We start from the raw sequence: 23,619 nt of genomic DNA, 5'->3' as shown, positions 1-23,619 counted from the left end.
AAAAGCTAAAACAAACAAACAAAAAAAAACAAGAGGAATGATTGGAACTTCTAATATGGAAAACACAGGGAAAGGTGCTAGTACCAAAGGAAAAGGATGCTGAATATTATATTTAGAGAATGGATGAGACAAAGTAAAAACACCTGCTCACTTGTAACTTTAAGTGAAATCTTGTGACTGAACAAGCAGATGAAATTTCTCAACATTTTTGTCTGTCTGGGGTAAATGGTTTGCATGAAAAAGAGATCACAGCACTGCAAGGTAAGTATATGGAATCTGAGAGGAACAGATAATAAGCAGGACAAAGTCAAACTTCAGATGAGTATGTGGTTATAAATGGGTTATGTTTTTCTTGAGGGGAGAGGTGTAGATTGCTTGACATTTTCTGGATCACATTTAAAACAACTATTAAAATGGTTTGGCATAAGGAATTGCTGTGTGAGAGAAACACCTGAAATGCATCATGTTAGCCAAAAATGTCTTTAACTCACTCAAAGTCATACATCAGAGGTGCACATAGAAAGGAGTTACTTTTGTTTGAAGGGCGACAGTCTATATACAAAAACAACTGTCAACTAGTCTGTCAGGGGCTGTGTGTGTGTGTGTGTGTGTGTGTGTGTGTGTGTGTGTGTGTGTGTGTGTGTGTGTGTGTGTGTGTGTGTGTGTGTGTGCGTGTGTGCAAAACAAGCTGTAATACCTTGCTATGGCCATAATTTATTTCTCATCATCACCGTGAAATATCAGAGTTGCATCCTGTCAGAAAATTGTTATTTTTAAGCAATAAGGAGGCAGCAGAATATGTGTAAATGAAACTGAACATTAATCTACATTGTCAGCAGTAGCGTTTGTGCACTTGTGTAAAACAAACTGAAATACATTTCTGTGACCAGAATTTTTTTCACTTGATAACAGTCAAACATCAGAGATGAAGTCATTTATGGAGGGGTATTGCAACTGGTGGGAGGCAGTCAGTGTATGAGTTTGGCTTGAATACTTGTGCTATTTTAGCAAATTTAATTAACCATTAATCTGCCATGTCAGGAGTACTTTCTATGCATCTATATATGGGAGGATGGATTCCCTGTATACAAAAAGGAGCATTGTAAATCTGTTTGAAAAAAAAATGACAGCTTTTAATTGTGAACCATTTATGTGAAATCTTAACAGGCTAAGAAAGTATAAAAGCATGTAAACAGCTGCACATATACTGATGTACCCTGTAGGAAAAAGGGCAGGACACACCCCAGAAACAAACCCACATGGTAGACCCATAATATCAACAAGCTTTACAATAAAATTAAGAGAATATTGACAAAAAGTAAAAAGAATAATTCCAAGAATGATAGAACCCTTGTTGATGAAATAAACAACTCAGGAACATATTAAAATCCACCATTGCAAAGTTTGAGGCTAACATAGCTGACCAGACAAAATACAATCACAAGACATTTTTTAGTTATGTTCATAATCTCAAAAGTACAATGCAGCAATGCACTGAGCAGATTATGAATGATGCTTCCTACACTGAGGCTGAACCTACTGGCCGATAAAATATACTCTAACTTTATCCTTCATTCCCGTCCCTCTGTCTCTTAAGATATACCTGAAATTGGCTTGCTTCTATCAGACAGCACCAAGTCCTAAAAACTCGATCAAAAGCTAAAAGTATTGCATCAATGGGTCCTGAAAATATCCCTGAATGCATCTTAAATAACATGAAGCACAATTTACCCCATACTGCTAACCCATAACTACACTGTTCAAACTCAGTCTAGAGGTTTTGTACCTATAAAATGGAGATACAGTTATCCCCCTATATAAGGGAGGACTTTCCACAGATCCAGCCAATTACATACCCATCAGTCTGACCAATCTCATATGTATAGCCATAGAAAGGCTTATCATAGAACTAATTAATAAGGACATAGAGGAACCTCCAAACACTGGACCCATCTCAGTTTTGATTCAATGAGGGTAGATCATGCTTACTCATCCTGGTGGACTTTTTTGAAAAGGTCACTAAAGCAATGAATGAAGGCAAAAGAGTACACTCCACTTACCTTGACCTGGCCAAAGCTTTTGACACAATCCCTCACTCAGACAAATGGGAATAAACCCCTGTGTCACCTGCTGAATTACAAACTGGCTCACAGATAAGATGCAGGAAATCAAAATAGGGGATGTTACCATAACAAAGAGACCAGTCATCAGTGGAGTCCCCCAGAGTTCTGTGCTGGAACCTCTCCTGTTAGGCATCTAGTTCTCTGAAGTAAAAGCCAGTATCAAAGGGCTCTGGCTGACTAAGTTTACTGATGTTTGCAAGCTAGGAACAGTCACTGAATCGCCAACTGACTTATCCATCCTGCAGGAATGTTTGTCCTAAATAAATAACTGGTGCAAAATAATGGATTGAAGCTAAATGCCAAAAATTTGTTATAGTATAATCTACCCCAGGGAACTACCACATTGACAATATGCCCCTAAGAGTTGACATAGTTGTTTGGGATTTTGGAACTTACATAGACAGTGGATTAACTATTAATCAAAATCTGTGCACTGTTGTAAAAAAGTCCTTCTATATTGCACAGTTTATAAATAAAGGGATTGTATCAAGATCTAGGGATGTTATTGTCCCCCTTTACTCATCCCTTATTAGGCTAATCAATGAGTATGATGCCCTTTTTAGCATATATCTCTCCAGACACATGAAACAACTGGAACATCCACAGAGATACCTTACTAAAATGATACAATGCTTAAACAATATGTCCTACATGGACTGACTCAAAGCCCAGTAACTATACTCAGTATCATATAGATTGCTAAGCGGTAACCTGTGTCTAGCATACAAGGCATCCTCTGACCTAATACTGATAGATTTATTGCACATCAGAAAATCAAATGGCATCAGAAATACTGTGTCCTCTTCTGCAACATCAACAGTACAGTCTGAAGGAAAAGGTGTGTCTTGCAGATGAAACTGCTGCTCTGGAACAGACTCTCCTTCCATATAAAACAAAGCTCATCCCTGTCAATATTCAAGCACAGCTTGGATTTTTGGATGGAAAATAGAAAAGTTACACCAATACTGTTCCTTATGCTACTAATGGACAGAGGATCCAAATTTGTTGTTTACTTAGCTATGTGTAAGTCTTGTCCCTCTTTTTATGTAGGTCACACTCTAAGAGAACTATACAAGCGTGTATATATATATATATATATATATATATATATATATATATATATATATAAGCACAAACATGCAGTAGAAAAAGGAGATGAAGGGAACACTTTAGCTAAGCATTACAAATTAGGTATATGTAAGATTAGTTTTAAATTTTTAGTCCTTGATGAAATAGCTAATTTTGATAAGTTGTTTGATGCAGAAGATGAGTTAGGGTGGCATGAATATTTGTGGCAGGTGAGATTAGATGCCTGCTACCCACCCAATCTTAATAATAGAGAAGATTTTGTAGCGTATTTATAAAGGAAAAGATTGAAGCATTAAGTTTTCAAAATGGTCACGTGTTTTTAATAAGGTCATATGATGTGATTTTACTATGTAAATCAGTTTTGTGTCTGGCATTACTCAGTCTGAAGAAGTCTGTATTAAAGATGAAAGTGCTCACTGTTTATTGCTGTGTTTTCTTCATTAATTAAACAGTTTTTCTTTTTTGTTTCTTTACCATCCTTTAATTTGTTTTATGATCCCAGTTATTCTCTTTAGAGGTAAGATATAATTATTGACCATAGAATGGGTAAGACCAATCTATAACCAAATGGGATAGGTTATTTTGAGTACAAAAATGGAAACTGGTTAGGCTTAAATTGGCCCACAAGGGCAGCTAGACTAGTACTTGCATATGAACCTATGGAAGACACCTACTCTACTGGAAGGATTGTCTATAAAAGTCACTGAAACTATTATTTTTGGGTTAATTTATAAATGAAATGATGACATAATCTATGTTTGGGATGTATAAATTGTTGATTTGTTGTTATAATTTCACAGCACACCTACTGTAACTATAAGATTAATTTGGAAAGAAGCCGGCATATTTTTCTTTATCTTGAGAAGGCAAAAAAATGCTTAAAATTATAAATATGCTGTACTGTTATAATATCAGAACAAAAAAACAATATTTTTCCATAAATGTGATGCTTCAAATATCTGGAATATGCACATGCACACACACACAGACACACACACAGACACACACACACACACACACACACACACACACACACACACACACACACACACACACACACACACACACACACACACACACACAATTAAAATGATAATGGGAACTGGAACTTAGAAACTCTAAATGCAGCTTTTCTATTTCTGTTACAAGTGAAAGCAGTACATAAGTAATGTTTATGACAAAATATCTATCTGTTGTCAAAAAATAACTACAGAAATTTAAAATGCTTCACAGATATGGCCCACCAACAGGCCTAGGTAACTATTAGGAAATGCCAGGCTGCAAACCTGCATTAGATTCTGTTTCTGTAGGGCACGTGTATTCAGCTTATTTCAGAAAAGTGGATACAAAAGAACTGATAATTTCTGTACTTCCTTTTAAAAAAAAATCCTCATCCCTGCAAATTACATTAGCACATATAAACTTTCAGTATGGAATAGTTTTTGTAATGTAATGCGGATGACAACTGTCAGACAGAAGAAAAGTATTGTGGTTAAGTGTTTTTTTATAAATGGTTATTTGGATGGAACAACAACATCTAAAATGTTCTTGGCAAAAAGATAGTAAGAATATGTGAACTGTAATCCAAAATCACTGTTATTAATGTGTACCACAAGCTCCTTGAGAGTGCTGAGTGAAGCCCCACCACATCAGTCAGCAGTCGTCAAGTTAACTTCTCCACATTTCCATTTCTGACAAATAAATGTTAACAGAGATGTCATATGGAAACATTGCCTCAAAATAACCCTTGTAAAGGTCAGCATAGGTGGGTAAAAAGGCCACAACCATTGCTGTACCATTTGACTGATGGAAACAGTTGCATTTAAATTGAATACATTACAATTCAACATCAGCTCAGTTAAAGACAAGAAAGTCATTAATTTCTGCAGCCACTTTTTATGTGACTAGACTCCCATAAAAAAAAAATTTCCCCGTATTTGAGTGAAATACTCACATGTCCTCAAGGGCAACACCACTACAGGAGGTTTAAGGTTTTACGGTGAAGATTTAAGCTTGGCTAGATCTTTCTTGAAGTTTTTTTACTGAATGGTTTGTCCATGTGATCTTTTTATCCTTTGGTAGATTAGGCAGATAGATAGATAGATAGATAGATAGATAGATAGATAGATAGATAGATAGATAGATAGACAGATAGATAGATAGATAGATAGATAGATAGATAGATAGATAGATAGATAGATAGATAGATAGATAGATAGATAGAGAGAGAGAGATAGACAGATATATGATAGACAGATTGCACATTTTGTTTCCTTTAGATGTAATGCTAACTCACTATAAATATTTTTGGCCAGTGCTCATCATATTTAGTTTCCACTGCCACTTCTCATGCAAATGATACAATGAAACCTGATCTTTTAACATACAAGGTTCCTGATAGCAACAATGTGGACAACACAGTTGATAGCATATGGAACAAACACTCTTAAAAGTGAAATCCATTATATAACAGTGCTCAAATACATTGTCAATAGAAGTTTTTCCACTTCATTAAGAGATAGATTTCAGTTTTCTTATAAAAGAGGATGCAACATAATAAACATTTTTTTCATCACAAAATAGGGGGAATCATAGTCCTGGTCCTAGATTTTTTTTCCATGTGGGAATTATTTTTTCTGCACAAAGATGTGAAGGACAAAGCACTTTATATCCATAAATGCAAGAAAGATGTATGTAGTTTGACATATTTTATATGCTATACTGAATGGGAGGTATATATGAAGTACGTTCTATATGGAGCAGACTAGACGACCATGGAAACAAAATATCAACTTACATTTCAGTGATATTAAGTGTTGTAGGGATAGAAGTGCCCTCTATAAATACTCTAAAGCACAGCACAGACACTTATGAAAATTGACAAAGTACACAGCCTAAATATTTACCAATCTATGTGGGCTTTGATTGTTAATTTGGGTGTATTATATGGAAATGAATGTATTTAAGTTTTTAAATAATATATTTGACCTAGTGGCATATATTTTGGATATTATTCCATTGCTAAAAGTAGGTACTTATATGAAATATTTATTTCAAATTGATTATGTTTGGTTTTATGTAACTGTATAGTTTTGTGTTTGGTTATGATGCAAGTATTTTTCCAATTGTCCACCAGATGGCGAGGTTTATTTGTTTTTCTCATTTGCAATATATTTTGCTGTTATTACTTTAATTTTTTCAGTTTTATTTATGTAATATATAATGGTATACCACCTAGTGTTGGAACTTATATTAGGTGTGCTTTGCTTTGCTTTTTTATTTTATGTTATGCTACATATTTAGTTTGATATATGTTTCTTCTGCGTGCATGCATTTTTCTCCGTTGTCTACCAGATGTAATTTTTTTATTTACTTTCTGCAATGCACATTGATGGTATAAGTAATTTAGTTTTTGACTCCAATTTATGAATTGTATGACTATATTATATATATATTCTGCCTTTAAAACACAACTTGTAGTCTTCTATGCTATGTTAAATGATATATATGGTGGGTGGCACAGTGGTGCAGTGGTTAACGTTGTCGCCTCACAGCAAGAGGTTCTCCGGTTCGATTCTCAGCTGGGGTGCCTTCTGTGTGGAGTTTGCATGTTCTCCCTGTGTTCGCGTGGGTTTTCTCAAGGTAATCTGGTTTCCTCCCACATTCTAAAGACATGCATCTGGAGCATTTCTCCCCAGGCCTCTGCTGAAAACAGGCTCTGTGGAACCTAGTCGGACATTCCCGGTCAACAAATGTTAAATAAATAAATATATGATGCTTTTAGTTAAACTAGATGACTTGGTGCTTCAAAAAGTAATATAAGCTGATACCTTAACTTAATGTTAGGTTTTACACTGAAGAGGCTACATGGCTGCAGAAACCACTGTCTACTGCTTATTTCCTTATTTTATGCAGTGCTGTAAACATAACAGTGTCAGTGGTGCAGCAGGTAGCTCATGTGTGATGCAGAAGGTTGTGAATTCTACTTCCACACCAGGAAGATGGTTTGCTGACACTGCAGTAGGTGCAGCACTCTAGAGTGTGTCATTATTTGGATGAGATGTTAAATAAAGGTCCCATCTGCTTGAGCTGGTGGTACCTTGGGTGGATGTAAAATATCCTATGGCACCAATTGAAAGGAGTAGGGGTCCTTTATTTATATACAGACAAAATTATTAACAAAATGTTTACATATTTTCAAAATATTTACATATTTACAAAATTACAATTCCCTGTTAATGTATTTTACTTATTATGCATTCAAACTTTATGTCAAATTTTTATCCTTATTTGACCCCCACCTTTTTTCCATAACCACCATCTGATTTTACTCAGTATTACTGTCAAAATCCATTTTCCAGTAAGCATAATTTTATGTATCCTTTAATTTCCTATAACCCATATAACACAAAACAATTTTTTAACTATTCTTTTATATACCCCAGGATTCAATAAAGCCTACATAGTCATTTTTCACTGTGCACATGGCCGTGGAAAGTTTTAGTTTCAGTAAGCACCGTGTACAGGTGCGCACCCCTGTGCAAACAAGATAAACACTGCGGCATGATAATGACAGCATAAGCAGCTGAATTACATGATAATTAACCAATTTAACATGATACAGCTATTTAACAAGCTATAAAGCATCCATGTAGACTATGTGTTGGTTTCCCCTGCGAATTCCAAAACTTTTGCAATACAGCCATGGAAAGGAGTTTACACAGATGGAATGTTAAGGGTGGCTGCTGCTTTAATGCATTTGTTTGTGCTACAGGCTGAAGCCAATGCTGCTGCTGCTAGTAGCAGGCCTAGGCTGAGAAGGAGAAGTGTTTTCAGGCCCTGTTTGACTTTTCACAACCTGCATGATATGGAAATTGTAAAGAACTACAGTGTGGACAGAGACACACTACAGGAACTCTGTAGTCTCTGCTGTTCTCAACTCAGAGCCAGAGCCAACCAAGGGGAACCCATCCCTGTGGAGACAAAAAAGGTATATGTAGCCCTTAGAATCTTAGCTACGGGTACTTTTCAGAGACCAACAAGGGATATACTGGGGGTGTAACGGTCAACAGCAACCAGGATCCTCCACCAATTCCTGAATGCTATGCTCCCAAATGCCAGTGACCACATATATTTTCCCTGTAGTTCTGAAGAGAGGGCCAGAAATATACACGAGTTCTACCATGTAGCACACTATCCTGAAGTACTGGGTGCCATAGATTGCACATATATGGAAATGAAGCCACCACCTGGAAAACAGGGTAGGCTCTGCATTAAAAGAAAGGTTTACCACTCTATCAACTGCCAAGTTGTGTGTAATACCAGGAGAATCATCTTGAACATGTGTGCTGGCAACCCTGGCAGTTTCCATTACTCACATATCTGACACACCTCCCACTTTATCAGATATTTGTTAGGAAGAATATCTTACAGGGTCATCTACTGAGGGATGCAAGCTATGCACTGGAACAGTGGTTGATGACACCCATCAGAAATACACACACACCAATGGAAGAATGCCATAATGAGGCACACGCTCAAACCAGAAATATCATAGAGTGTATGTCTGGGCTGCTGAAGTCATGGTTCTGGTGCCTGAGGTAACAACATCAGCAGGATCAGCAAGGGGCCCAGCCACAGCCAGATGAGGAGTCAGAGGGGGAACCACTAGTTGCTGTGGGTGTGGGCAGATGTAGGCATGCTCAGTATGCCATTGCATTGACTAAGAGACAATGCATAGCACACTCACTCACCAACTACAAGCCTAAAACCTACCTCCTACACACAAACATATAGTAACATTAATGCTAGGCAACTCACACAACCTTTACCTCCCCATGTATAGGCTGTGCACTGCTTGCATCAGACAGTGTCAGCCCTAAACTACAACCATGTCAACTGCTGCTTTTACAAGGTATGTCTGTAAGCTGGAGTGTATTGAGTAATAATATAAATGAGTGACATATCCTTGTATCACACTAATGGGTACTGCAAGCAAGTAAGAGGTGGGAGATTGGTACTGAAATGATCTTAAAATGTGACAGCAGAGATATGTGTGACTTATATGTGTTCATTATTAAGTAGTAAGCCTCAGGCATCAAAGGTGTACACAGTCATACCCCTGAAAAGTAGTGATGGTAACTACATAGCCCAGTTTAGCACCATACATTTGTAATGAAAATTCATTGAGGAGAGAAATTAGAAAGCAATGATACATATTGCAATTTCTGACTTCACAACTCTTACAAGATCATTCACAATAAAGTTGGGAAATTTTGATGCTAACAGTTGTGTAACTTTCCAAGGTCAATACACATTAAAGGTAAAAATACCACTTCAACACCACAAATGCAGATATAATAAGCACTTTAAGTCAGATATGCTCCCTGTGCATCAGACACAAAGCTTATGTATCCCTGAATCCAAAAGATGGAAAATAGGGATAAGGCACAATTATCATCACTTGAACAGGATGTTGTGTGGGGGAACAGGAGGCCTAGGCTGACACAAAAGGTATGTGAGTACATGTGAGTAAGAAAGAGAAGCTGGCAAACATCTGGGTATACCGACAAATGGCCAGTAAGACAAAATGAGTTTGAAGATGCATGGCTGAAACATGTAACTGTTGTGTATGTGTCTGTAGAGGTCCTCCAGGTGAAATTGGTGTGTGAGAGTGTGCATGGACACAGCCAAGCTCTATGTTGGCTCTGTGTCTTGGTATGTCAGACAGGTGTGAGCCATGAATGGTAGAGATGGCAGAACATAATCCCTGACCATGAGAATTGTCTCTGCGAGGAGTTGCACTCCCACATCCACGCCCATGGTCAGAGTCACTGCTGCTTCCTGATCATGACCGATGTCAGCTGGATGAGCTCCCTTCACGGGGATGCCCAGGATCAGGACCTGCATGGCATGCCACATCTGGGTGTGGACTGCCATTATGGGAGCATGATTGGGCATGGCCATGTTGGCTGACAGCAGATGATGTGGCTGACCTATGCCCATGAGGAAGCCATTCCCCTCTCAGCAGAAGTTCCATCACAGACACCACACGTTCCATGGCAGACACCACATGTTTCAACATATCATTCACCCAATCCATGGAATTGGCACCACAATGGAGGCATTCATGCATTTCAGCCTGAACCACATCTACAACACCAAGAATGTGTCTGTGCCTCCATGGTGGCCCTAAACATATGTTGAGTGGCACAGGAAGAGAAAGCTGCACCAGGAGGAGGAAGGACAGTAGGCCCCCTCCAGGTACCCCTATCAACCCTCCTGTGTGGCGCATTGCCCACACTTTGGCTTTGATATCATGCTATAGGCATTCAAGTTGCAGTAACCAAGCTTCCCTGATCAATGGCTCCACCTGTTCAGTATATGTGGTGTCACTGGAATGGGTAGGTGTAGGCCTACTGTCTGTGTCTGATGGAGTTGCAGAGTGGGTGTATGTCAACCTCAGTGTCAGCTTTAACCTCTGCACCCCTTGAATGTGTCTCAGTTTGGCCATCATTATCATCAGAGCCTACTGATACACTGACATCAGGTGGAAGAGGATCCACACTTTTACTGTCATGATCACCTGTGATAAAAAGCAGGAAAAACAGGACAATATTAATACCTACACTACTGTATTCCATTATATGCTAACAAACTAAGAGTGATGCCACTATTACAGACACTACAGTAATACACGCAACAGGCCTGACATCAACAGCACACACTAAAATACTTCTTTCAGTTGCTCATCAGTACTGACATAAAAATGTATGGCTTACCATCTGCAGATGACAGTCTCCTCTGTAAGCCAAATGGGCCTGGAAGAAGTTAAACTAAAGCTAAGGGCAACATCATCACAATAAAGCAACATAGGTGATAATAATTGCACACCTTTATATGTCCATTGACTATACTGTCAACAAAGATATGGCTGTCAACTCAAACCCATTAAAAAATGCACGTAATACAGAAATAAAATATTGATTTCAATTGTTTTGCTATATAACAGTATTCAATGTTTGATAGTAAAGCTTACCTGGAAGCTTCTCCTGGGACGTGCTTGGTGTCTCTGACACTGTTGCTCCAACATTCAGGACATGCATGTACTGCACTCTCCTGTGAGCTGCCTGGATCCCTGATATTGCCAGAAACTCTTCATTGGGTGGTAATGGTGGTTCCCTAGCAGGCCCTCCCCCATTACCCATCTGGGCATGATCCACTGCAGCTGCTCTCCTCTTTGCAGATGTGACACTGTCAGTGGCCCTGCCATGGCCACCCACAGTATTCAAATCAGCAACTATCTGTTGCCAAATTTGCATCCCATGTGCCATATCTCCCCATTCCCTTTCCAGCAGAAAAGCACCATGTTGTCTAAAGACATCTACTATGACCTGGTTCTCAGCATCAGTGAAGAGGGGTGTCCCAGGATTGACACACCTGGGAGTCACACTCCTAGGTATCCTACAAGACAACGTATCACATAAGTAAGGATTACTTGTTTACAGACAAAACAGAAAAGGTAGCCAGTCAGTATTACCCCCTGTAGAAACATACAACAGTCTACCCCCCACAAAAGAACAGTCCATCCTTGTTTGTGCCATAACAGCAACTCACCTTTGCTCCCCCACCCACAAAAGAACAGTCTATCATTTTTTATGCCATAACAGTAACTCACCACAAAAGGACAGAAAAATCACACATTTTGCTACAAACCATCTTTGAAATGTTAAAAGTTCTATCAAAGGAACTGTCCCGGAAACATTTGTGCATATTTATCACAATGCATTCCATTTTCATGTATTGGCAATCATGTGTCCTCTGAAATGGCTTGGCAAACATGCCCATGCCATCAGTACACTTCTAAGTAATGCATACAGATAAAAGTGTAAAATCATTTGCTTCAGAATTTTCTTGAATACATTCCAGCATATCCAGTATGTAACTGAACAAATGGAAACATACCTGTTGAAGGTCAATACTGGTCTGTGTAGACGTATCCCATCAGTTTTCCCCACAAAGAAAGTCTCCTCACCACCAGTTTACCTAGCTACATGGTTGCCTTTTATATAGTGTTTATTCAGGGCTGTCAGCACGGTGAAGGTGCAAATGAGGTGTGAACTCATTAGAATTGCTGAACCCAAAAAAAATGGAACCATGTAGGGATGTGAACATAGTGCAGCCACTCCCTCAGTGTTTGATTTTAATGGATTGCAAGTGTGACTGATTAGTGTTTGAGGGGCTGACACAGACAAACAACTGGTATCAGAGTCATGGACTAAAACTAAATACCAAGAAATGCATAATAGTATCCTTTGGGAGGTCACTCATCCCTGGTAACTATCATATTGACAGCAAACACCTTAGAGTTGGCCCAGTAGTCAGGGACTTAGGGCCACACATAGATAGTAATCTAGCCTTTGATCTTTACATGTCTACAGTGAGGAAATCAATCTATGTTGCTCAACTTATAAACAAAGGTATGGCATCTAAGTCCAAGGAAGTCATTGTTCCACTGCATTCAGCATTCATCAGACCTATCATTGAGTACAATTCCCCCCCCCTTGATATGTATCTAACCAGGCATTGCCAGCAACTGGAATGTCTACAGTGGTTCTTCATTAAATGAATACAGGGCATAAGTAATATGTCCTATGCAGACCAGCTCAAGGCCCTGTCCCTGTATTCTGTCTCCTATAGGCTCTTGAGGGGAGATCTATGCCTGGCATACAGGGCATTGTCAGACCCCACTCTGATGGACCTCCTGCATACTCACAAAACAAACAGTACCAGAATTACCCATTTAAAAGACTTAAACCTTGCCTGTGATATAAATAGGACCTGCTGGAGAGATGGGTATGTATCCCAGAGACTACCCCATCTATGGAACAGGCTCCCCATCCATGTGAAGCAGAGTTCCTCCCTAATCCAATTCAAGTTTAACTTGGACAACTGGATGGGAAACCAGAAATTTATCCTTGGTTTGGCACCTGTCTCTGACACAAACAGGTAACCTATAAATGGTTCATCTCTCAGGCCCATGCTTACACTTATCAAGGGTATTAGAACTCGTCAGAGATTTGGGATGCATGGCTACACTTAAAAATGCCTTTGTGGTCATTAGCCAAGTAAACACCTATGAACCTATGAGAGAAGGAAAGGACAACAGCTCTGCAGGCTACCTTACTTCTAGTGGGTATGTCGGGTCACATCTACAAAGTGTTAGATGCTAGGCTGGAAATGTAAGTAAGCAGCACACAGGTCACAGGTTATGTTCCTTCACATCCAACCTGTCCTTCATTTTTTGGCAACTGCATATGATATTATTTCCACTTAATATCCTTACACATTTTATGGCCAAAGATATTGAATGGCTTACACACTGCATGTCTCAGATTACTGCTTAGATACATGGAGAATGGCCAACAAACACAAAAATGTAAGACAGAGCTGTACATTTGCAAGCAATAATCATGACAGGTTGTGTGATCACTAGGTGCACTACATCCAAAACTATTAAATGTACAAATAATGCTTGTATGGTTTAATATTACTGTAAAAGTTGCTTGTGTACTTATTGAGTTAAGTTCCCTGCTGCAAATCTGTTTATGTGGCAAAGAGGGATAAGGCTTCCATCCTGTGTTCTGATGGTGCATTGCAGTGACAGTTCAAATCCAGACCTATGTAGTAATATCTCATGTATACTAACATTTGTAGTGTGGATGTCATAGATTGCTTTTCCTCATTTCAACTACTGCTCCATTTTCTTTCTTTTTTTTCTTTTTTTTTTTAATTGGCCAGTGCAAACACTGAGAAAAATGAATATCAGGTTTGGCTGTGCTTATCTCATTTCCTTGAAGAGCGGCACTGCACAAACTGGACAAGTGGCCAGACAGGACCCAGACAGCAAAAAATAGGAACTGGATGCCTTCAAGTAATACTATTGGACATCATGCAAATCCAATAAGTGATGTTGCACTGTTGTTAACAGCGAGACCTTAAGAATGATTGGTAAAATAAGGAATGGCATGTAACTAGTCCTGTGGTAGCAGGTGTTATGTGCAGGAGTAGCATACAGATGGTCTTGGGTACTAGTACAGGGTGTGCAACCTTTGTTTTACTGTTGTGACATTGCAGTTTACAATGAACTGCAACATAGAAAAGTATTTTCTCAACCTTCTTGTGACAACAGGTTTGAGTATAGGACTGCCATGCACATGGTCCTGGGTTCAAATATAGCATATTCCATACACTTTTTATTGTTGTTCCATTTCCCATTATAGTCACTGTCACTTATAACACTTGATATGGTGTAGCTGATATTAATTATATGTGTGAGGGCTGAGGCACTAGTATTATTAGTATCAGTTATGTATTCAATTATCTATGTATTATCACATTTATTCTCAAATGTATGGCTGTGGTTGGGTCTCTGTCTTTTTATCGAAAACACGGTTCATCGAATCGTGTTTCCGATAACACACTTTAGTGAAAGTCCATATTGTCGAATATGCACTTTTGTTAAAGTAACAAAGATTCACAAATAAAATAAAAAAAAACTCACTAAACAACATTATGTAGGGGGACAAGCCCCCCTGCACCCCCCTATTTTATTATTATCACTTCAAGATTGCACTACAGTGGGGAAAAGAGAATATTCACTTATCCCCACTGTACCACGATCTCAGCAATAGTTTGCTTAGTTGTACATCAACACTGAACGTTGATGTACAACTAACTTTACATGCAAATGGCATGTTTTAGTTTTTTTGTTTCTTTAGCGAAAGTGTATATTCGGCAATATGCACTTACAACAATATGCACTTTCGCTAAAGTGTGTTAACAGAAACACAATTCGATGGACTGTGTTTATGATAATAAGACAGAGACCCCTGTGGTTATATTAATAAACTATATTCCTATCTAACACACATACACAACTGCTTGTACATCCAATAACCTTGAAATTGCTTTGATTGCAACTGTTGCACTCTGCTTACCCTTGCGCAAAAGTGTTGCTAGGAGGTGCGCAGTACTGGAGCACCTTATTTGCGCAATGGTAAGCAAAGCGCAACATTTTCAAACAGTGTGTGCACTCCCATTAAATGTGATAACTGGAACTGATGGAAAACTATTACACCACCATTAATGTTGCTCAACGTTTTCTGGAATTCATCAATTCCAACACCTTGGATCAACTTATCCACACCCCCACCAGGGGCAGCAATATCCTACACCTGGTTATCACCAACATGGGTGACCAGTGTTCCACAGCAGAGGTCAATTCCTCGTTGGTCAGATCTGACCATAAGCTAATAACCCTAGACATCCACATCCCGCTCCCACCCCCATTAGGAAAACAACCGTAAAAATTTCTCCAAGGCCAATTTCACGCTTTTGAAGATATAAGTGGCAAACTTCACAACACCCATGCAGGTGGACAATAGAGGTACTATTGCTGAATCCTACACAAATGCACTTTATAAGCACTTACATGGGTGCATGGATCATGCTATCCCTAACAGAACCAAGATGCTATCCTCCAAAAAAAGGAAGCCAAACTGGTGGTCTTCTGCCATAAACAAACTCTACAACAGAAGAAAGAAACTGTTGCAAAAAAGAGTAAAATCCCATGATTGGAGGAATTCCCTGATCAGCCTCAGTAAGAAGCTGAGAGCCCTCATAAAATCCTCCAAAGCTAGTTATGAAAACAAAATTGCCACTGATTCTAAAGACAACCACAAAGCATTCTTTAGCTATGTCAAGAATATCACTGGCAACACTCAGATCTGCTCTAAGTTACAGCATAATGGCACTAAATATACAGAACCAACTGATATTGCCAACATCCTGGCAGATAGGTTCAGTGCTAACTTTACCCTCTCACACCCTAAATGGCCCATCTCTATACTGGAAAAAAGCAAAGTTCCTGTAATCATGGCTGCACGGGTAAAAACCTCACTCTCTAAAGCCAAGAACACAGCATCCATGGGACCTGATAACATCCCAGGCTGCCTTCTATATGAACTACAGAATGAACTGGCACCCCTCCTAAGTACCATGTTCAGTCATAGCCTCACCTCAGGCTTTGTGCCAATTGAATGGCACACCATGATGGTTATCCCACTCCACAAAGGGGGAGCCAAGACAGACCCCGGGAACTACCAACCCATTAGCCTGATGAGCCTGGTCTGCAAGGCTATGAAATGTATCATCATGGAACTCATAAACAAAGACATTGGAGATCTTCAAACTCTGGACCCCCAAAGTTCAGGTTTGTAAACCTGACAGACTTCTTTGAAGCAGTCACCAAAGCCATAGATGAGGGTAAGGTGGTTCACACAACCTATCTAGATCTTGCCAAGGCATTCAACACCACCCCCACTGTAGAATTATAGATAAACTCACTAAACTAGGTATAAATCCCTATGTCACAAGATGGGTTGCCAACTGGCTTACTTATAGAACCCACACTGTGAAAGTAGCAGACTCCAAATCAGACTTCAGACCAGTGACAAGTGGAGTACCACAGGGTTCAGTCCTGGGTCTTCTCCTGTTTGGCATCTACTTCTCTGATGTACAGGCTAACACAGAAGTTCTTTGGCTAACTAAGTTTGCAGATGACTGCAAACTAGGAGCCATAATCAAAACTCCTAACGATGTAGACATCCTACAAAAGGGCTTCACTGAGACAGATGCCTGGTGTCAAAGCCATGGCCTTAAGCTCAATGCCAAAAAGTGCATTGTCATCCCCTCTGATAAAATCTCAGAACCCATGAACTACCACATAGGTGGTAGTCTACTTAACACTGAAAGTGTGATAAGAGACCTTGGGATCCAGGTGAACAGTAGTCTCTCCTTTGATAATCACATCACCACAGTGGTCAGGAAATCCTTCTACATGGCACACCTCATCACAAAAGGTTTCTCATCCAGAAAAAAAAGAGGTCATTGTCCCCCTCTACGCATCACTCATTAGACCCATTATAGAGTACAACGCCCCTTTTGGTATGTACCTCACAAGACATCTATAACAACTGAAAAGGCCGCAGAAATACCTCACAAAGAGGATTACTGGCCTCAAACAGATGCCCTATGCAGACCGTCTCAAAAAACTCCAGCTTTACTTCGTCGCATATCGCCTACTCAGAGGCAATCTCTACCTAAGATACAAAGCTATGTCAAACCCAGAGCTGTTGGACATGCTCCACTTAAAGAAATCCCAATCCCTCTGTGCTAAATGCTCTAGGAGCCTAAACCTTGTCACCATAATAAATAGAACATGCGGGAGGGATAGATTCCTGTCCAGAGACTTCCCATACTCTGGAACAGACTACCTATCTATGTCAAACAGAGCTCCTCATTAGCATTCTTCAAGAAAAATCTTGATGATTGGATGGGTAATAGGAAATTCACTCCGGGGATCACTTCTGTGGCTCTGCTTGACAGGGGCACAGGAAAATAATTTTCTTGGGTGGCAAAAGCCAGGGTACCTTTTTGGCTAGGCTTGTATAGGCCTTAGGGCCAATAGCCTAGTACCTTCCTATGAACCTATGAACCTATAAACTTCATTGCTCTTGATCAGTGGTAGACATGGCAGGTGTTTCTGGACAAGGTATCAGATTTAGCGCACAGAGATGGGGTGTCCAGGAGTCCAAGATTTTTACTGGACTCCTTGTTAAACATCACTGTGACAGGCTTCTCCAAAGGAACTGTTCTGGCTCCCAGTATAATTTGGAAGCTTGGGATAGTTTGGCACTGGCTGTCACCAGTGCCTCCAGTATCCCATGAACTGGAAACTAATTTAGGCATCACTATAATGACCTACGGCAAAGGAAGAGGGATACTCTCAAAGCTTGGATCGAAGAATTTAGGACTGCAGACATTCCACAACTGTGTAAGTATCAACTACAGAGAGTACCTGTAAGACTTAAAAGCTAAATATAGGTAAGACTGATATTTATAATGGTATCATGCTCTATTCTGTTTTTGCCACAGCTGCCAAGGACCATGAGGTCAGTGTAAGAACCCATTGGGCTAGATTGGCAAGGATGAGAGAAGCGTGTGGTATGTATGCTGCAGAAGAGTAGTGTTATTGTAGCATTAAAAGTTAAAGATAACTTTTTGGTATTTTATAGAGTTGTATCAAACTGAGCATGCATATCTCAACTGTAAAAGCAGGTATGCATGCATTAGTCTGTAGGACAAACCAAGAGTACAATATTAGACTTTAGTCGGAGGTTGTGGATTCAAAGACCACACTTTCCAACTATACAATGCTGTTAATTCTTCAATTATGTTTAATTTAAAGGTTTAAGGTAAATGCTCTATACCAGTGGCAGACATGCCCTGCTGTAAAGTGTAATCTGTATAAATGGCACATGCATATGTGCAATATGCACATGTTAAGGAGTACTTGATGAAATCTGTAGTATAGTGTGCATCTGTCAGGAGCTGGAAGTCTTAAAAGTTGAAGTTCTCTGTTAGGAGGTGGTAGTCTTAAAACTAAAGGATAGGATAATAATGTCAATTAATGCATTGTCTGTTACATATGAAGGTACTAATCTTATCTCTTTTTTCTTTTTTTTTTCCTCTCTCTCACCCCAACCCTTATCTCTCTTTTTTATTTTATTTTTATTTTATTTATTTTTTGTTGTACTTTATTATGTGTTGTTAAAATATGTCCGTGTCTTCCATGTATACCACATCACTAAATGCTTCACACCACAGCAAGGAAGCCCTGTCCCAGAGGATCTGACTGCCCCCCCCCCTCCACTGGCTCCAGCACCATTGCTTAGCATGTCTGGGAGCCAGCCTGGTAGCACTACCTATGCTGCCCCTGCACTACCTGCTCCTTCAGGTAATCTTGCCCCAGAGGCCGGAACTGTGGTGCCCTCCAGGAGCAGTAGCAGAGATGGTAATTTTATCACCAGCACCGAGATGCCAGGGATGATGCATAGGTTTGTGCACCTCAAAGCTAAAGCATGCCTACAGCAGCAGGAGAGGCTGCTCTCCCTCATTTTATGCAGTAATAGTAGTAGGATGAGAAGAAGACATCAAGTACTCCAGCCAGTGGTGGAGTGTGGTGGCAGTGATGACAGTCCAGTGGGTGAGGACTCAATTCTCACTGTCACCCACCTTGATGAGCATGGGTTCTCTTTCCCAACATTCATCTCTCTCTCTCTCTCTCTCTCTCTCTCTCTCAAAAAAAAAAAAAATGGGCAGCTGCCCAACACACATAAAAAAAATCATCCCATACATAGCTCTTCATTTTGTATACATCTTCTTGACACACTTGATTCAGTCCAGTTGACTATACAACGCAATTTTGTTGTTGTCACCCCTTTCTCTGAAGGTGAAAGTCCAAGTTCAGTTAATATTTGGCACATATGTTCACTTTACACTGTTAAAGAAATGAATAGCTATGGTTCTTTCCGACTGCCCTCCTGCACATTCCTGTCCTGCTTTCCCTTTTTTCTTCCCCCTGCTTGCTCCCCATTTCACCACTGTCCTATTTCTCCATTTCTTTTCTTGAATGCATTATTGCATGATGGTGCGCATCATGCACAAATGGTAATGCCAAAGTAATTAAAAGTATTACATACAGCTGTATTCTAACCCAGTACCATCTGTCACCCAAAAAGGAATTTATCATTGCATTAACTGCATTAACACATGCTACCACAGAGTCAGTTAAGTAGCAGGTGTATTCCAGAGACTCAGTACTAACTGTCAGACTTTGTTCTTCCCCCTGCTTGCTTCCCATTTCACCACTTTCCTATCTGTCCCATTTTAGCACCTTTAATCTGATCAAGAAATAGAATCACACACAATACACTTAAGTAGCAGAAAACAGCAATGTATCTCTTCACCTTTTGGGATCCATGTTTGTGTGGAGATGCTTGTCATACACCAATGTGCAGCGATGGTGTGGGCAGGCAAAATGCTGCGGTTACCTCCACACAATGCCACTTAACCCCGCTACACTCTGCCAATACACAGCAACACATGTTGTATAAACAATTCATGTCATTGCATTATCACTCTGCAATCAAAAGTATTTAAAAGTATTAGATACCACTGTATTCGAATCCAGTACCATCTGGCCCAGAAAAGGAATGTATCAATGCATTAACACATGCTGCCACAGAGTCAGTTAAGATGCAAGTGCCTTTTGTAGACTTAATAGTAATTGTTAGGCTTTAGCAATTCAGCTTGCGTTTCTGCAGTGTTTACCTACGCACAAACATGTGAATCTCACATGCATATGGACTTTGCTAACTGTCGCACAAACCTGCTACTCACAGCACTATGGAAGTGTTTATATTATGCTGTATTACTGCTGTTTACTGTCCATTTCCTGAGTATAACATGAAATTTATGTGGAAACATTGCAAACTGAGGGTCCTATCTAACAGTATGTCACATATTTACAATCTATCCATGTGTTTGCACCCCCCAAGCACTGCAACCCTGGGGTCTCAGTACTTTTTCCTACACGTCTATCAACCACACTACAAAATGTAATACCAAATGTTATGTGCTATGTAATGCACATCAATCTGGTTACATGCAGAACTACAACTATTGACCCATATGCCTAAAAAGCCTTATATGCAGTGCTAGTGCAGGAATCAGCATGGACCATATCCACAGGGACATAGGTGACCTTCAACACACTTGACCCTGCCCATTTTGTTTTTATCAAGGGTAGACCTTGTTTATTGAACCTTGTGGACTTCTTGGATACTGACCCCACAGATCTGGATGAGGGGATAACAGGATATGCCACCTATGTCGACCTATGAAAGGCCTTTGACACTATCCCCCAATCATGTGTCATAGTAAATATTTCCCATGTGGTAATTAAGCCATACAGTAGTACAGGGGTAGGCAACTGGCTCACTGAGTAGGTAACTATGCAACTATTTAAAGCAGTAAGTCACATGATAACACATTCAATTAGACCTTTTTTTGAAATTCCACTGATAAAGACTTTAAAGAAACATTTCCATTGAATGAATTGAAGTTCCCAAAATATACATAACAGTATTTGTGTTGCTATTGGCAGCAAACATGCCTATTGCTATGCCTCTTTTTGTTTAAACAGATGCTTTTGAAAAATAAACACATTATTAGTAAGTACTAGAGATATCATATCACAAAGGACATTAACAAAATGTGTATGTTCAGTAAAATCTAATAAATAATCTTTTAACATATCCCATACCGATGTCATTAGGAATATTTGTGAAAAAGAATCAGTATCTAGTGCGGCACGTATACAGTTAGAAAGATCTTTGTTAAGAAACCATTTGTATAATTGCTGTAAAAATTATAATGTATCTTTTAAGATCATGCCTGTATGTTCAAAACCAATTTTAAGCTACGTGTCTAAAAACTTTGATACTGGTTCTGTCACTCACCCTCTAGCAGAAACAATTGGTCTAAGTGATGGCTCCTTCATAGATTTATGTAATTTTGGTATCCCATATATAAATAGTGTTATGGGATCAACAACATTTAAATAATTATACAATTCATCACTAATTTTCTTTCGTATATGCATTTCACTTAGTGATTTGAGTACTTGCACTATAATAACATTGCATTCATGTTTGGATATTTGCTCATAATCAGGATTAGCAAGCATATTTAACATAGTTCTCTGATAATAATCTGCATGTAATGCAACTACCCCTCCACCTTTTTCAGTATTTTTATTATGATGGTGTCATTATCTATTAATGATTTGATAGCTGATTTTTCTGCTGTAGTAAGATTATAAAACCTCTTAATCTCATGCTTCTTATAGAGGGTACACATATCTATTTCAATCGCACCCTCAAAGACTTAAATTATATTATTATTAAATGATATGAATAGAATAGAGTGCTTACATATGTTAGCATCAATCTCCTGAGTAGCCCCAAGAAACAATTTCAAATTCAATGCTCTTACAAAATAACGAAATTCTGCTAATGTCCTCGCAATGTCAGCCATACAAGTAGGTATGAAATTCAGACCTTTACTTAGAATAGATAGTTCATCTACAGTTAAATTATAAGAAGAAGGATTAAATACCAGTGTTTTCATTTCTTTGTTTGGCTGCATTTTATCTGTCTTATGAATGATCTTTTTCTTTGTTGTTGCAAGTTCTTCCTCTGCAAGTGAGGTTGTGACATCAGGAGAAGTTCCTCTAACAAAAAAAGAATAGTCAATGGGGTCAAGCACTGTGATTGAGTTCATATCCAGAAAGGCATGTTGCAAATCTTGCTCTGTTGTTTCAATCTGCGTGGCAGTTTGAATCATGGATGCAGCTTGAGCCTTATTACTTTCTTTTGCCTGTGATGTCGGGGCATTGGGTGTATTATGCAGGTGTGCTGATTTTAAGGTTTTGTCATTGGTCAAGACAGATTTTTAATTTAAAATATGATTTGTAGATGGTGTAGAACTTGAACAAATCGACATTCAGTGTTTAGCTGTTGATTCATTGACAGTTTGCTTATCTGATTGACCAATCAAATTGATGGAAGGTGTTGATATTATATGGATATTATGCGAAGACACAGGGGGTAAGTTACCATGAAGTAATTGGACATTCTTAGGAACCACTCAATGTTGATTGGTCAGAATTTTATCATCAGTTCATGTAAAGACATTTTGTTTTTTAAAATCATTAATATCTTTTTGCAGTTTCCTTTTCTTCATTTCTACAAGCCTTTGTTCATATGCAACAATGCGATCTTGTGTTTCATAAAGCAAGTCAGTATGTATATTTAACTCAACCCCTGCTATCAGCTCCGAATAAAAGTGATTCAGTATTAGCCCATAGTTCTTGTTCAACAGGCTCAGAGTAAGCGATCATCAGTTCATAAAATGGATCGAGCAGCTCATATTAATGAGCTGCCATCTCCTAAATAAATCTGGATATGTGTCTCTACTGCTGGGCATTTTTAAAATTCTCAATCCACAAGGAACCACCTTATATTACAAGTATGCAGCAAAGCTTAATCTTTGCCACTGTAAGCAATTGTATTGACATATACAGTCTTCAAATCATTTAAGCTTATCTTTAAATTGTAATATACTGCCATTAGAAGTTTCTCTATCAGGATTTACCATATTAACTCATCTTGTTCTGAAAAAGGATTATGATTAATGTCCATAAAAACACTGAGTGTGAATGAAGTGTGATTCATAGCAGAGCTTGTTGAAGGGATGGCCTCGAGTAGGTTTGTGTCTATGACTGGCAGTAAAGAAAGTACACAATAAAAGTAACAGCCAGTTAATCAGACCATTAGGTATGTGACCCATGTCCTGGGGTAGATGGGGTAGATGGTAAGTGGTACATCCAGCAGCATGTGGTGACAGTGCTGATTAATCCCTTGAATATAACACAAGTACT

The 23,619-nt window shown here is 39.0% G+C and overlaps 1 protein-coding gene across 1 annotated transcript in view; it reads right to left on the bottom strand.

The window, feature by feature from the left end:
• Positions 1–23,619, bottom strand: part of LOC122808573 — a 185,294-nt gene that overhangs the window by 1,673 nt on the left and 160,002 nt on the right. The window lies entirely within an intron of this gene.

This window comes from Protopterus annectens, chromosome 8.part0 (assembly GCF_019279795.1).
Source record: "Protopterus annectens isolate FY-2018-M chromosome 8.part0, PAN1.0, whole genome shotgun sequence".
Classification (NCBI taxonomy): Eukaryota; Metazoa; Chordata; order Ceratodontiformes; family Protopteridae; genus Protopterus; species Protopterus annectens.
The sequence above is the reverse complement of the archived record's forward strand: the minus strand, read 5'-3'. Positions and strand labels throughout refer to the sequence as shown.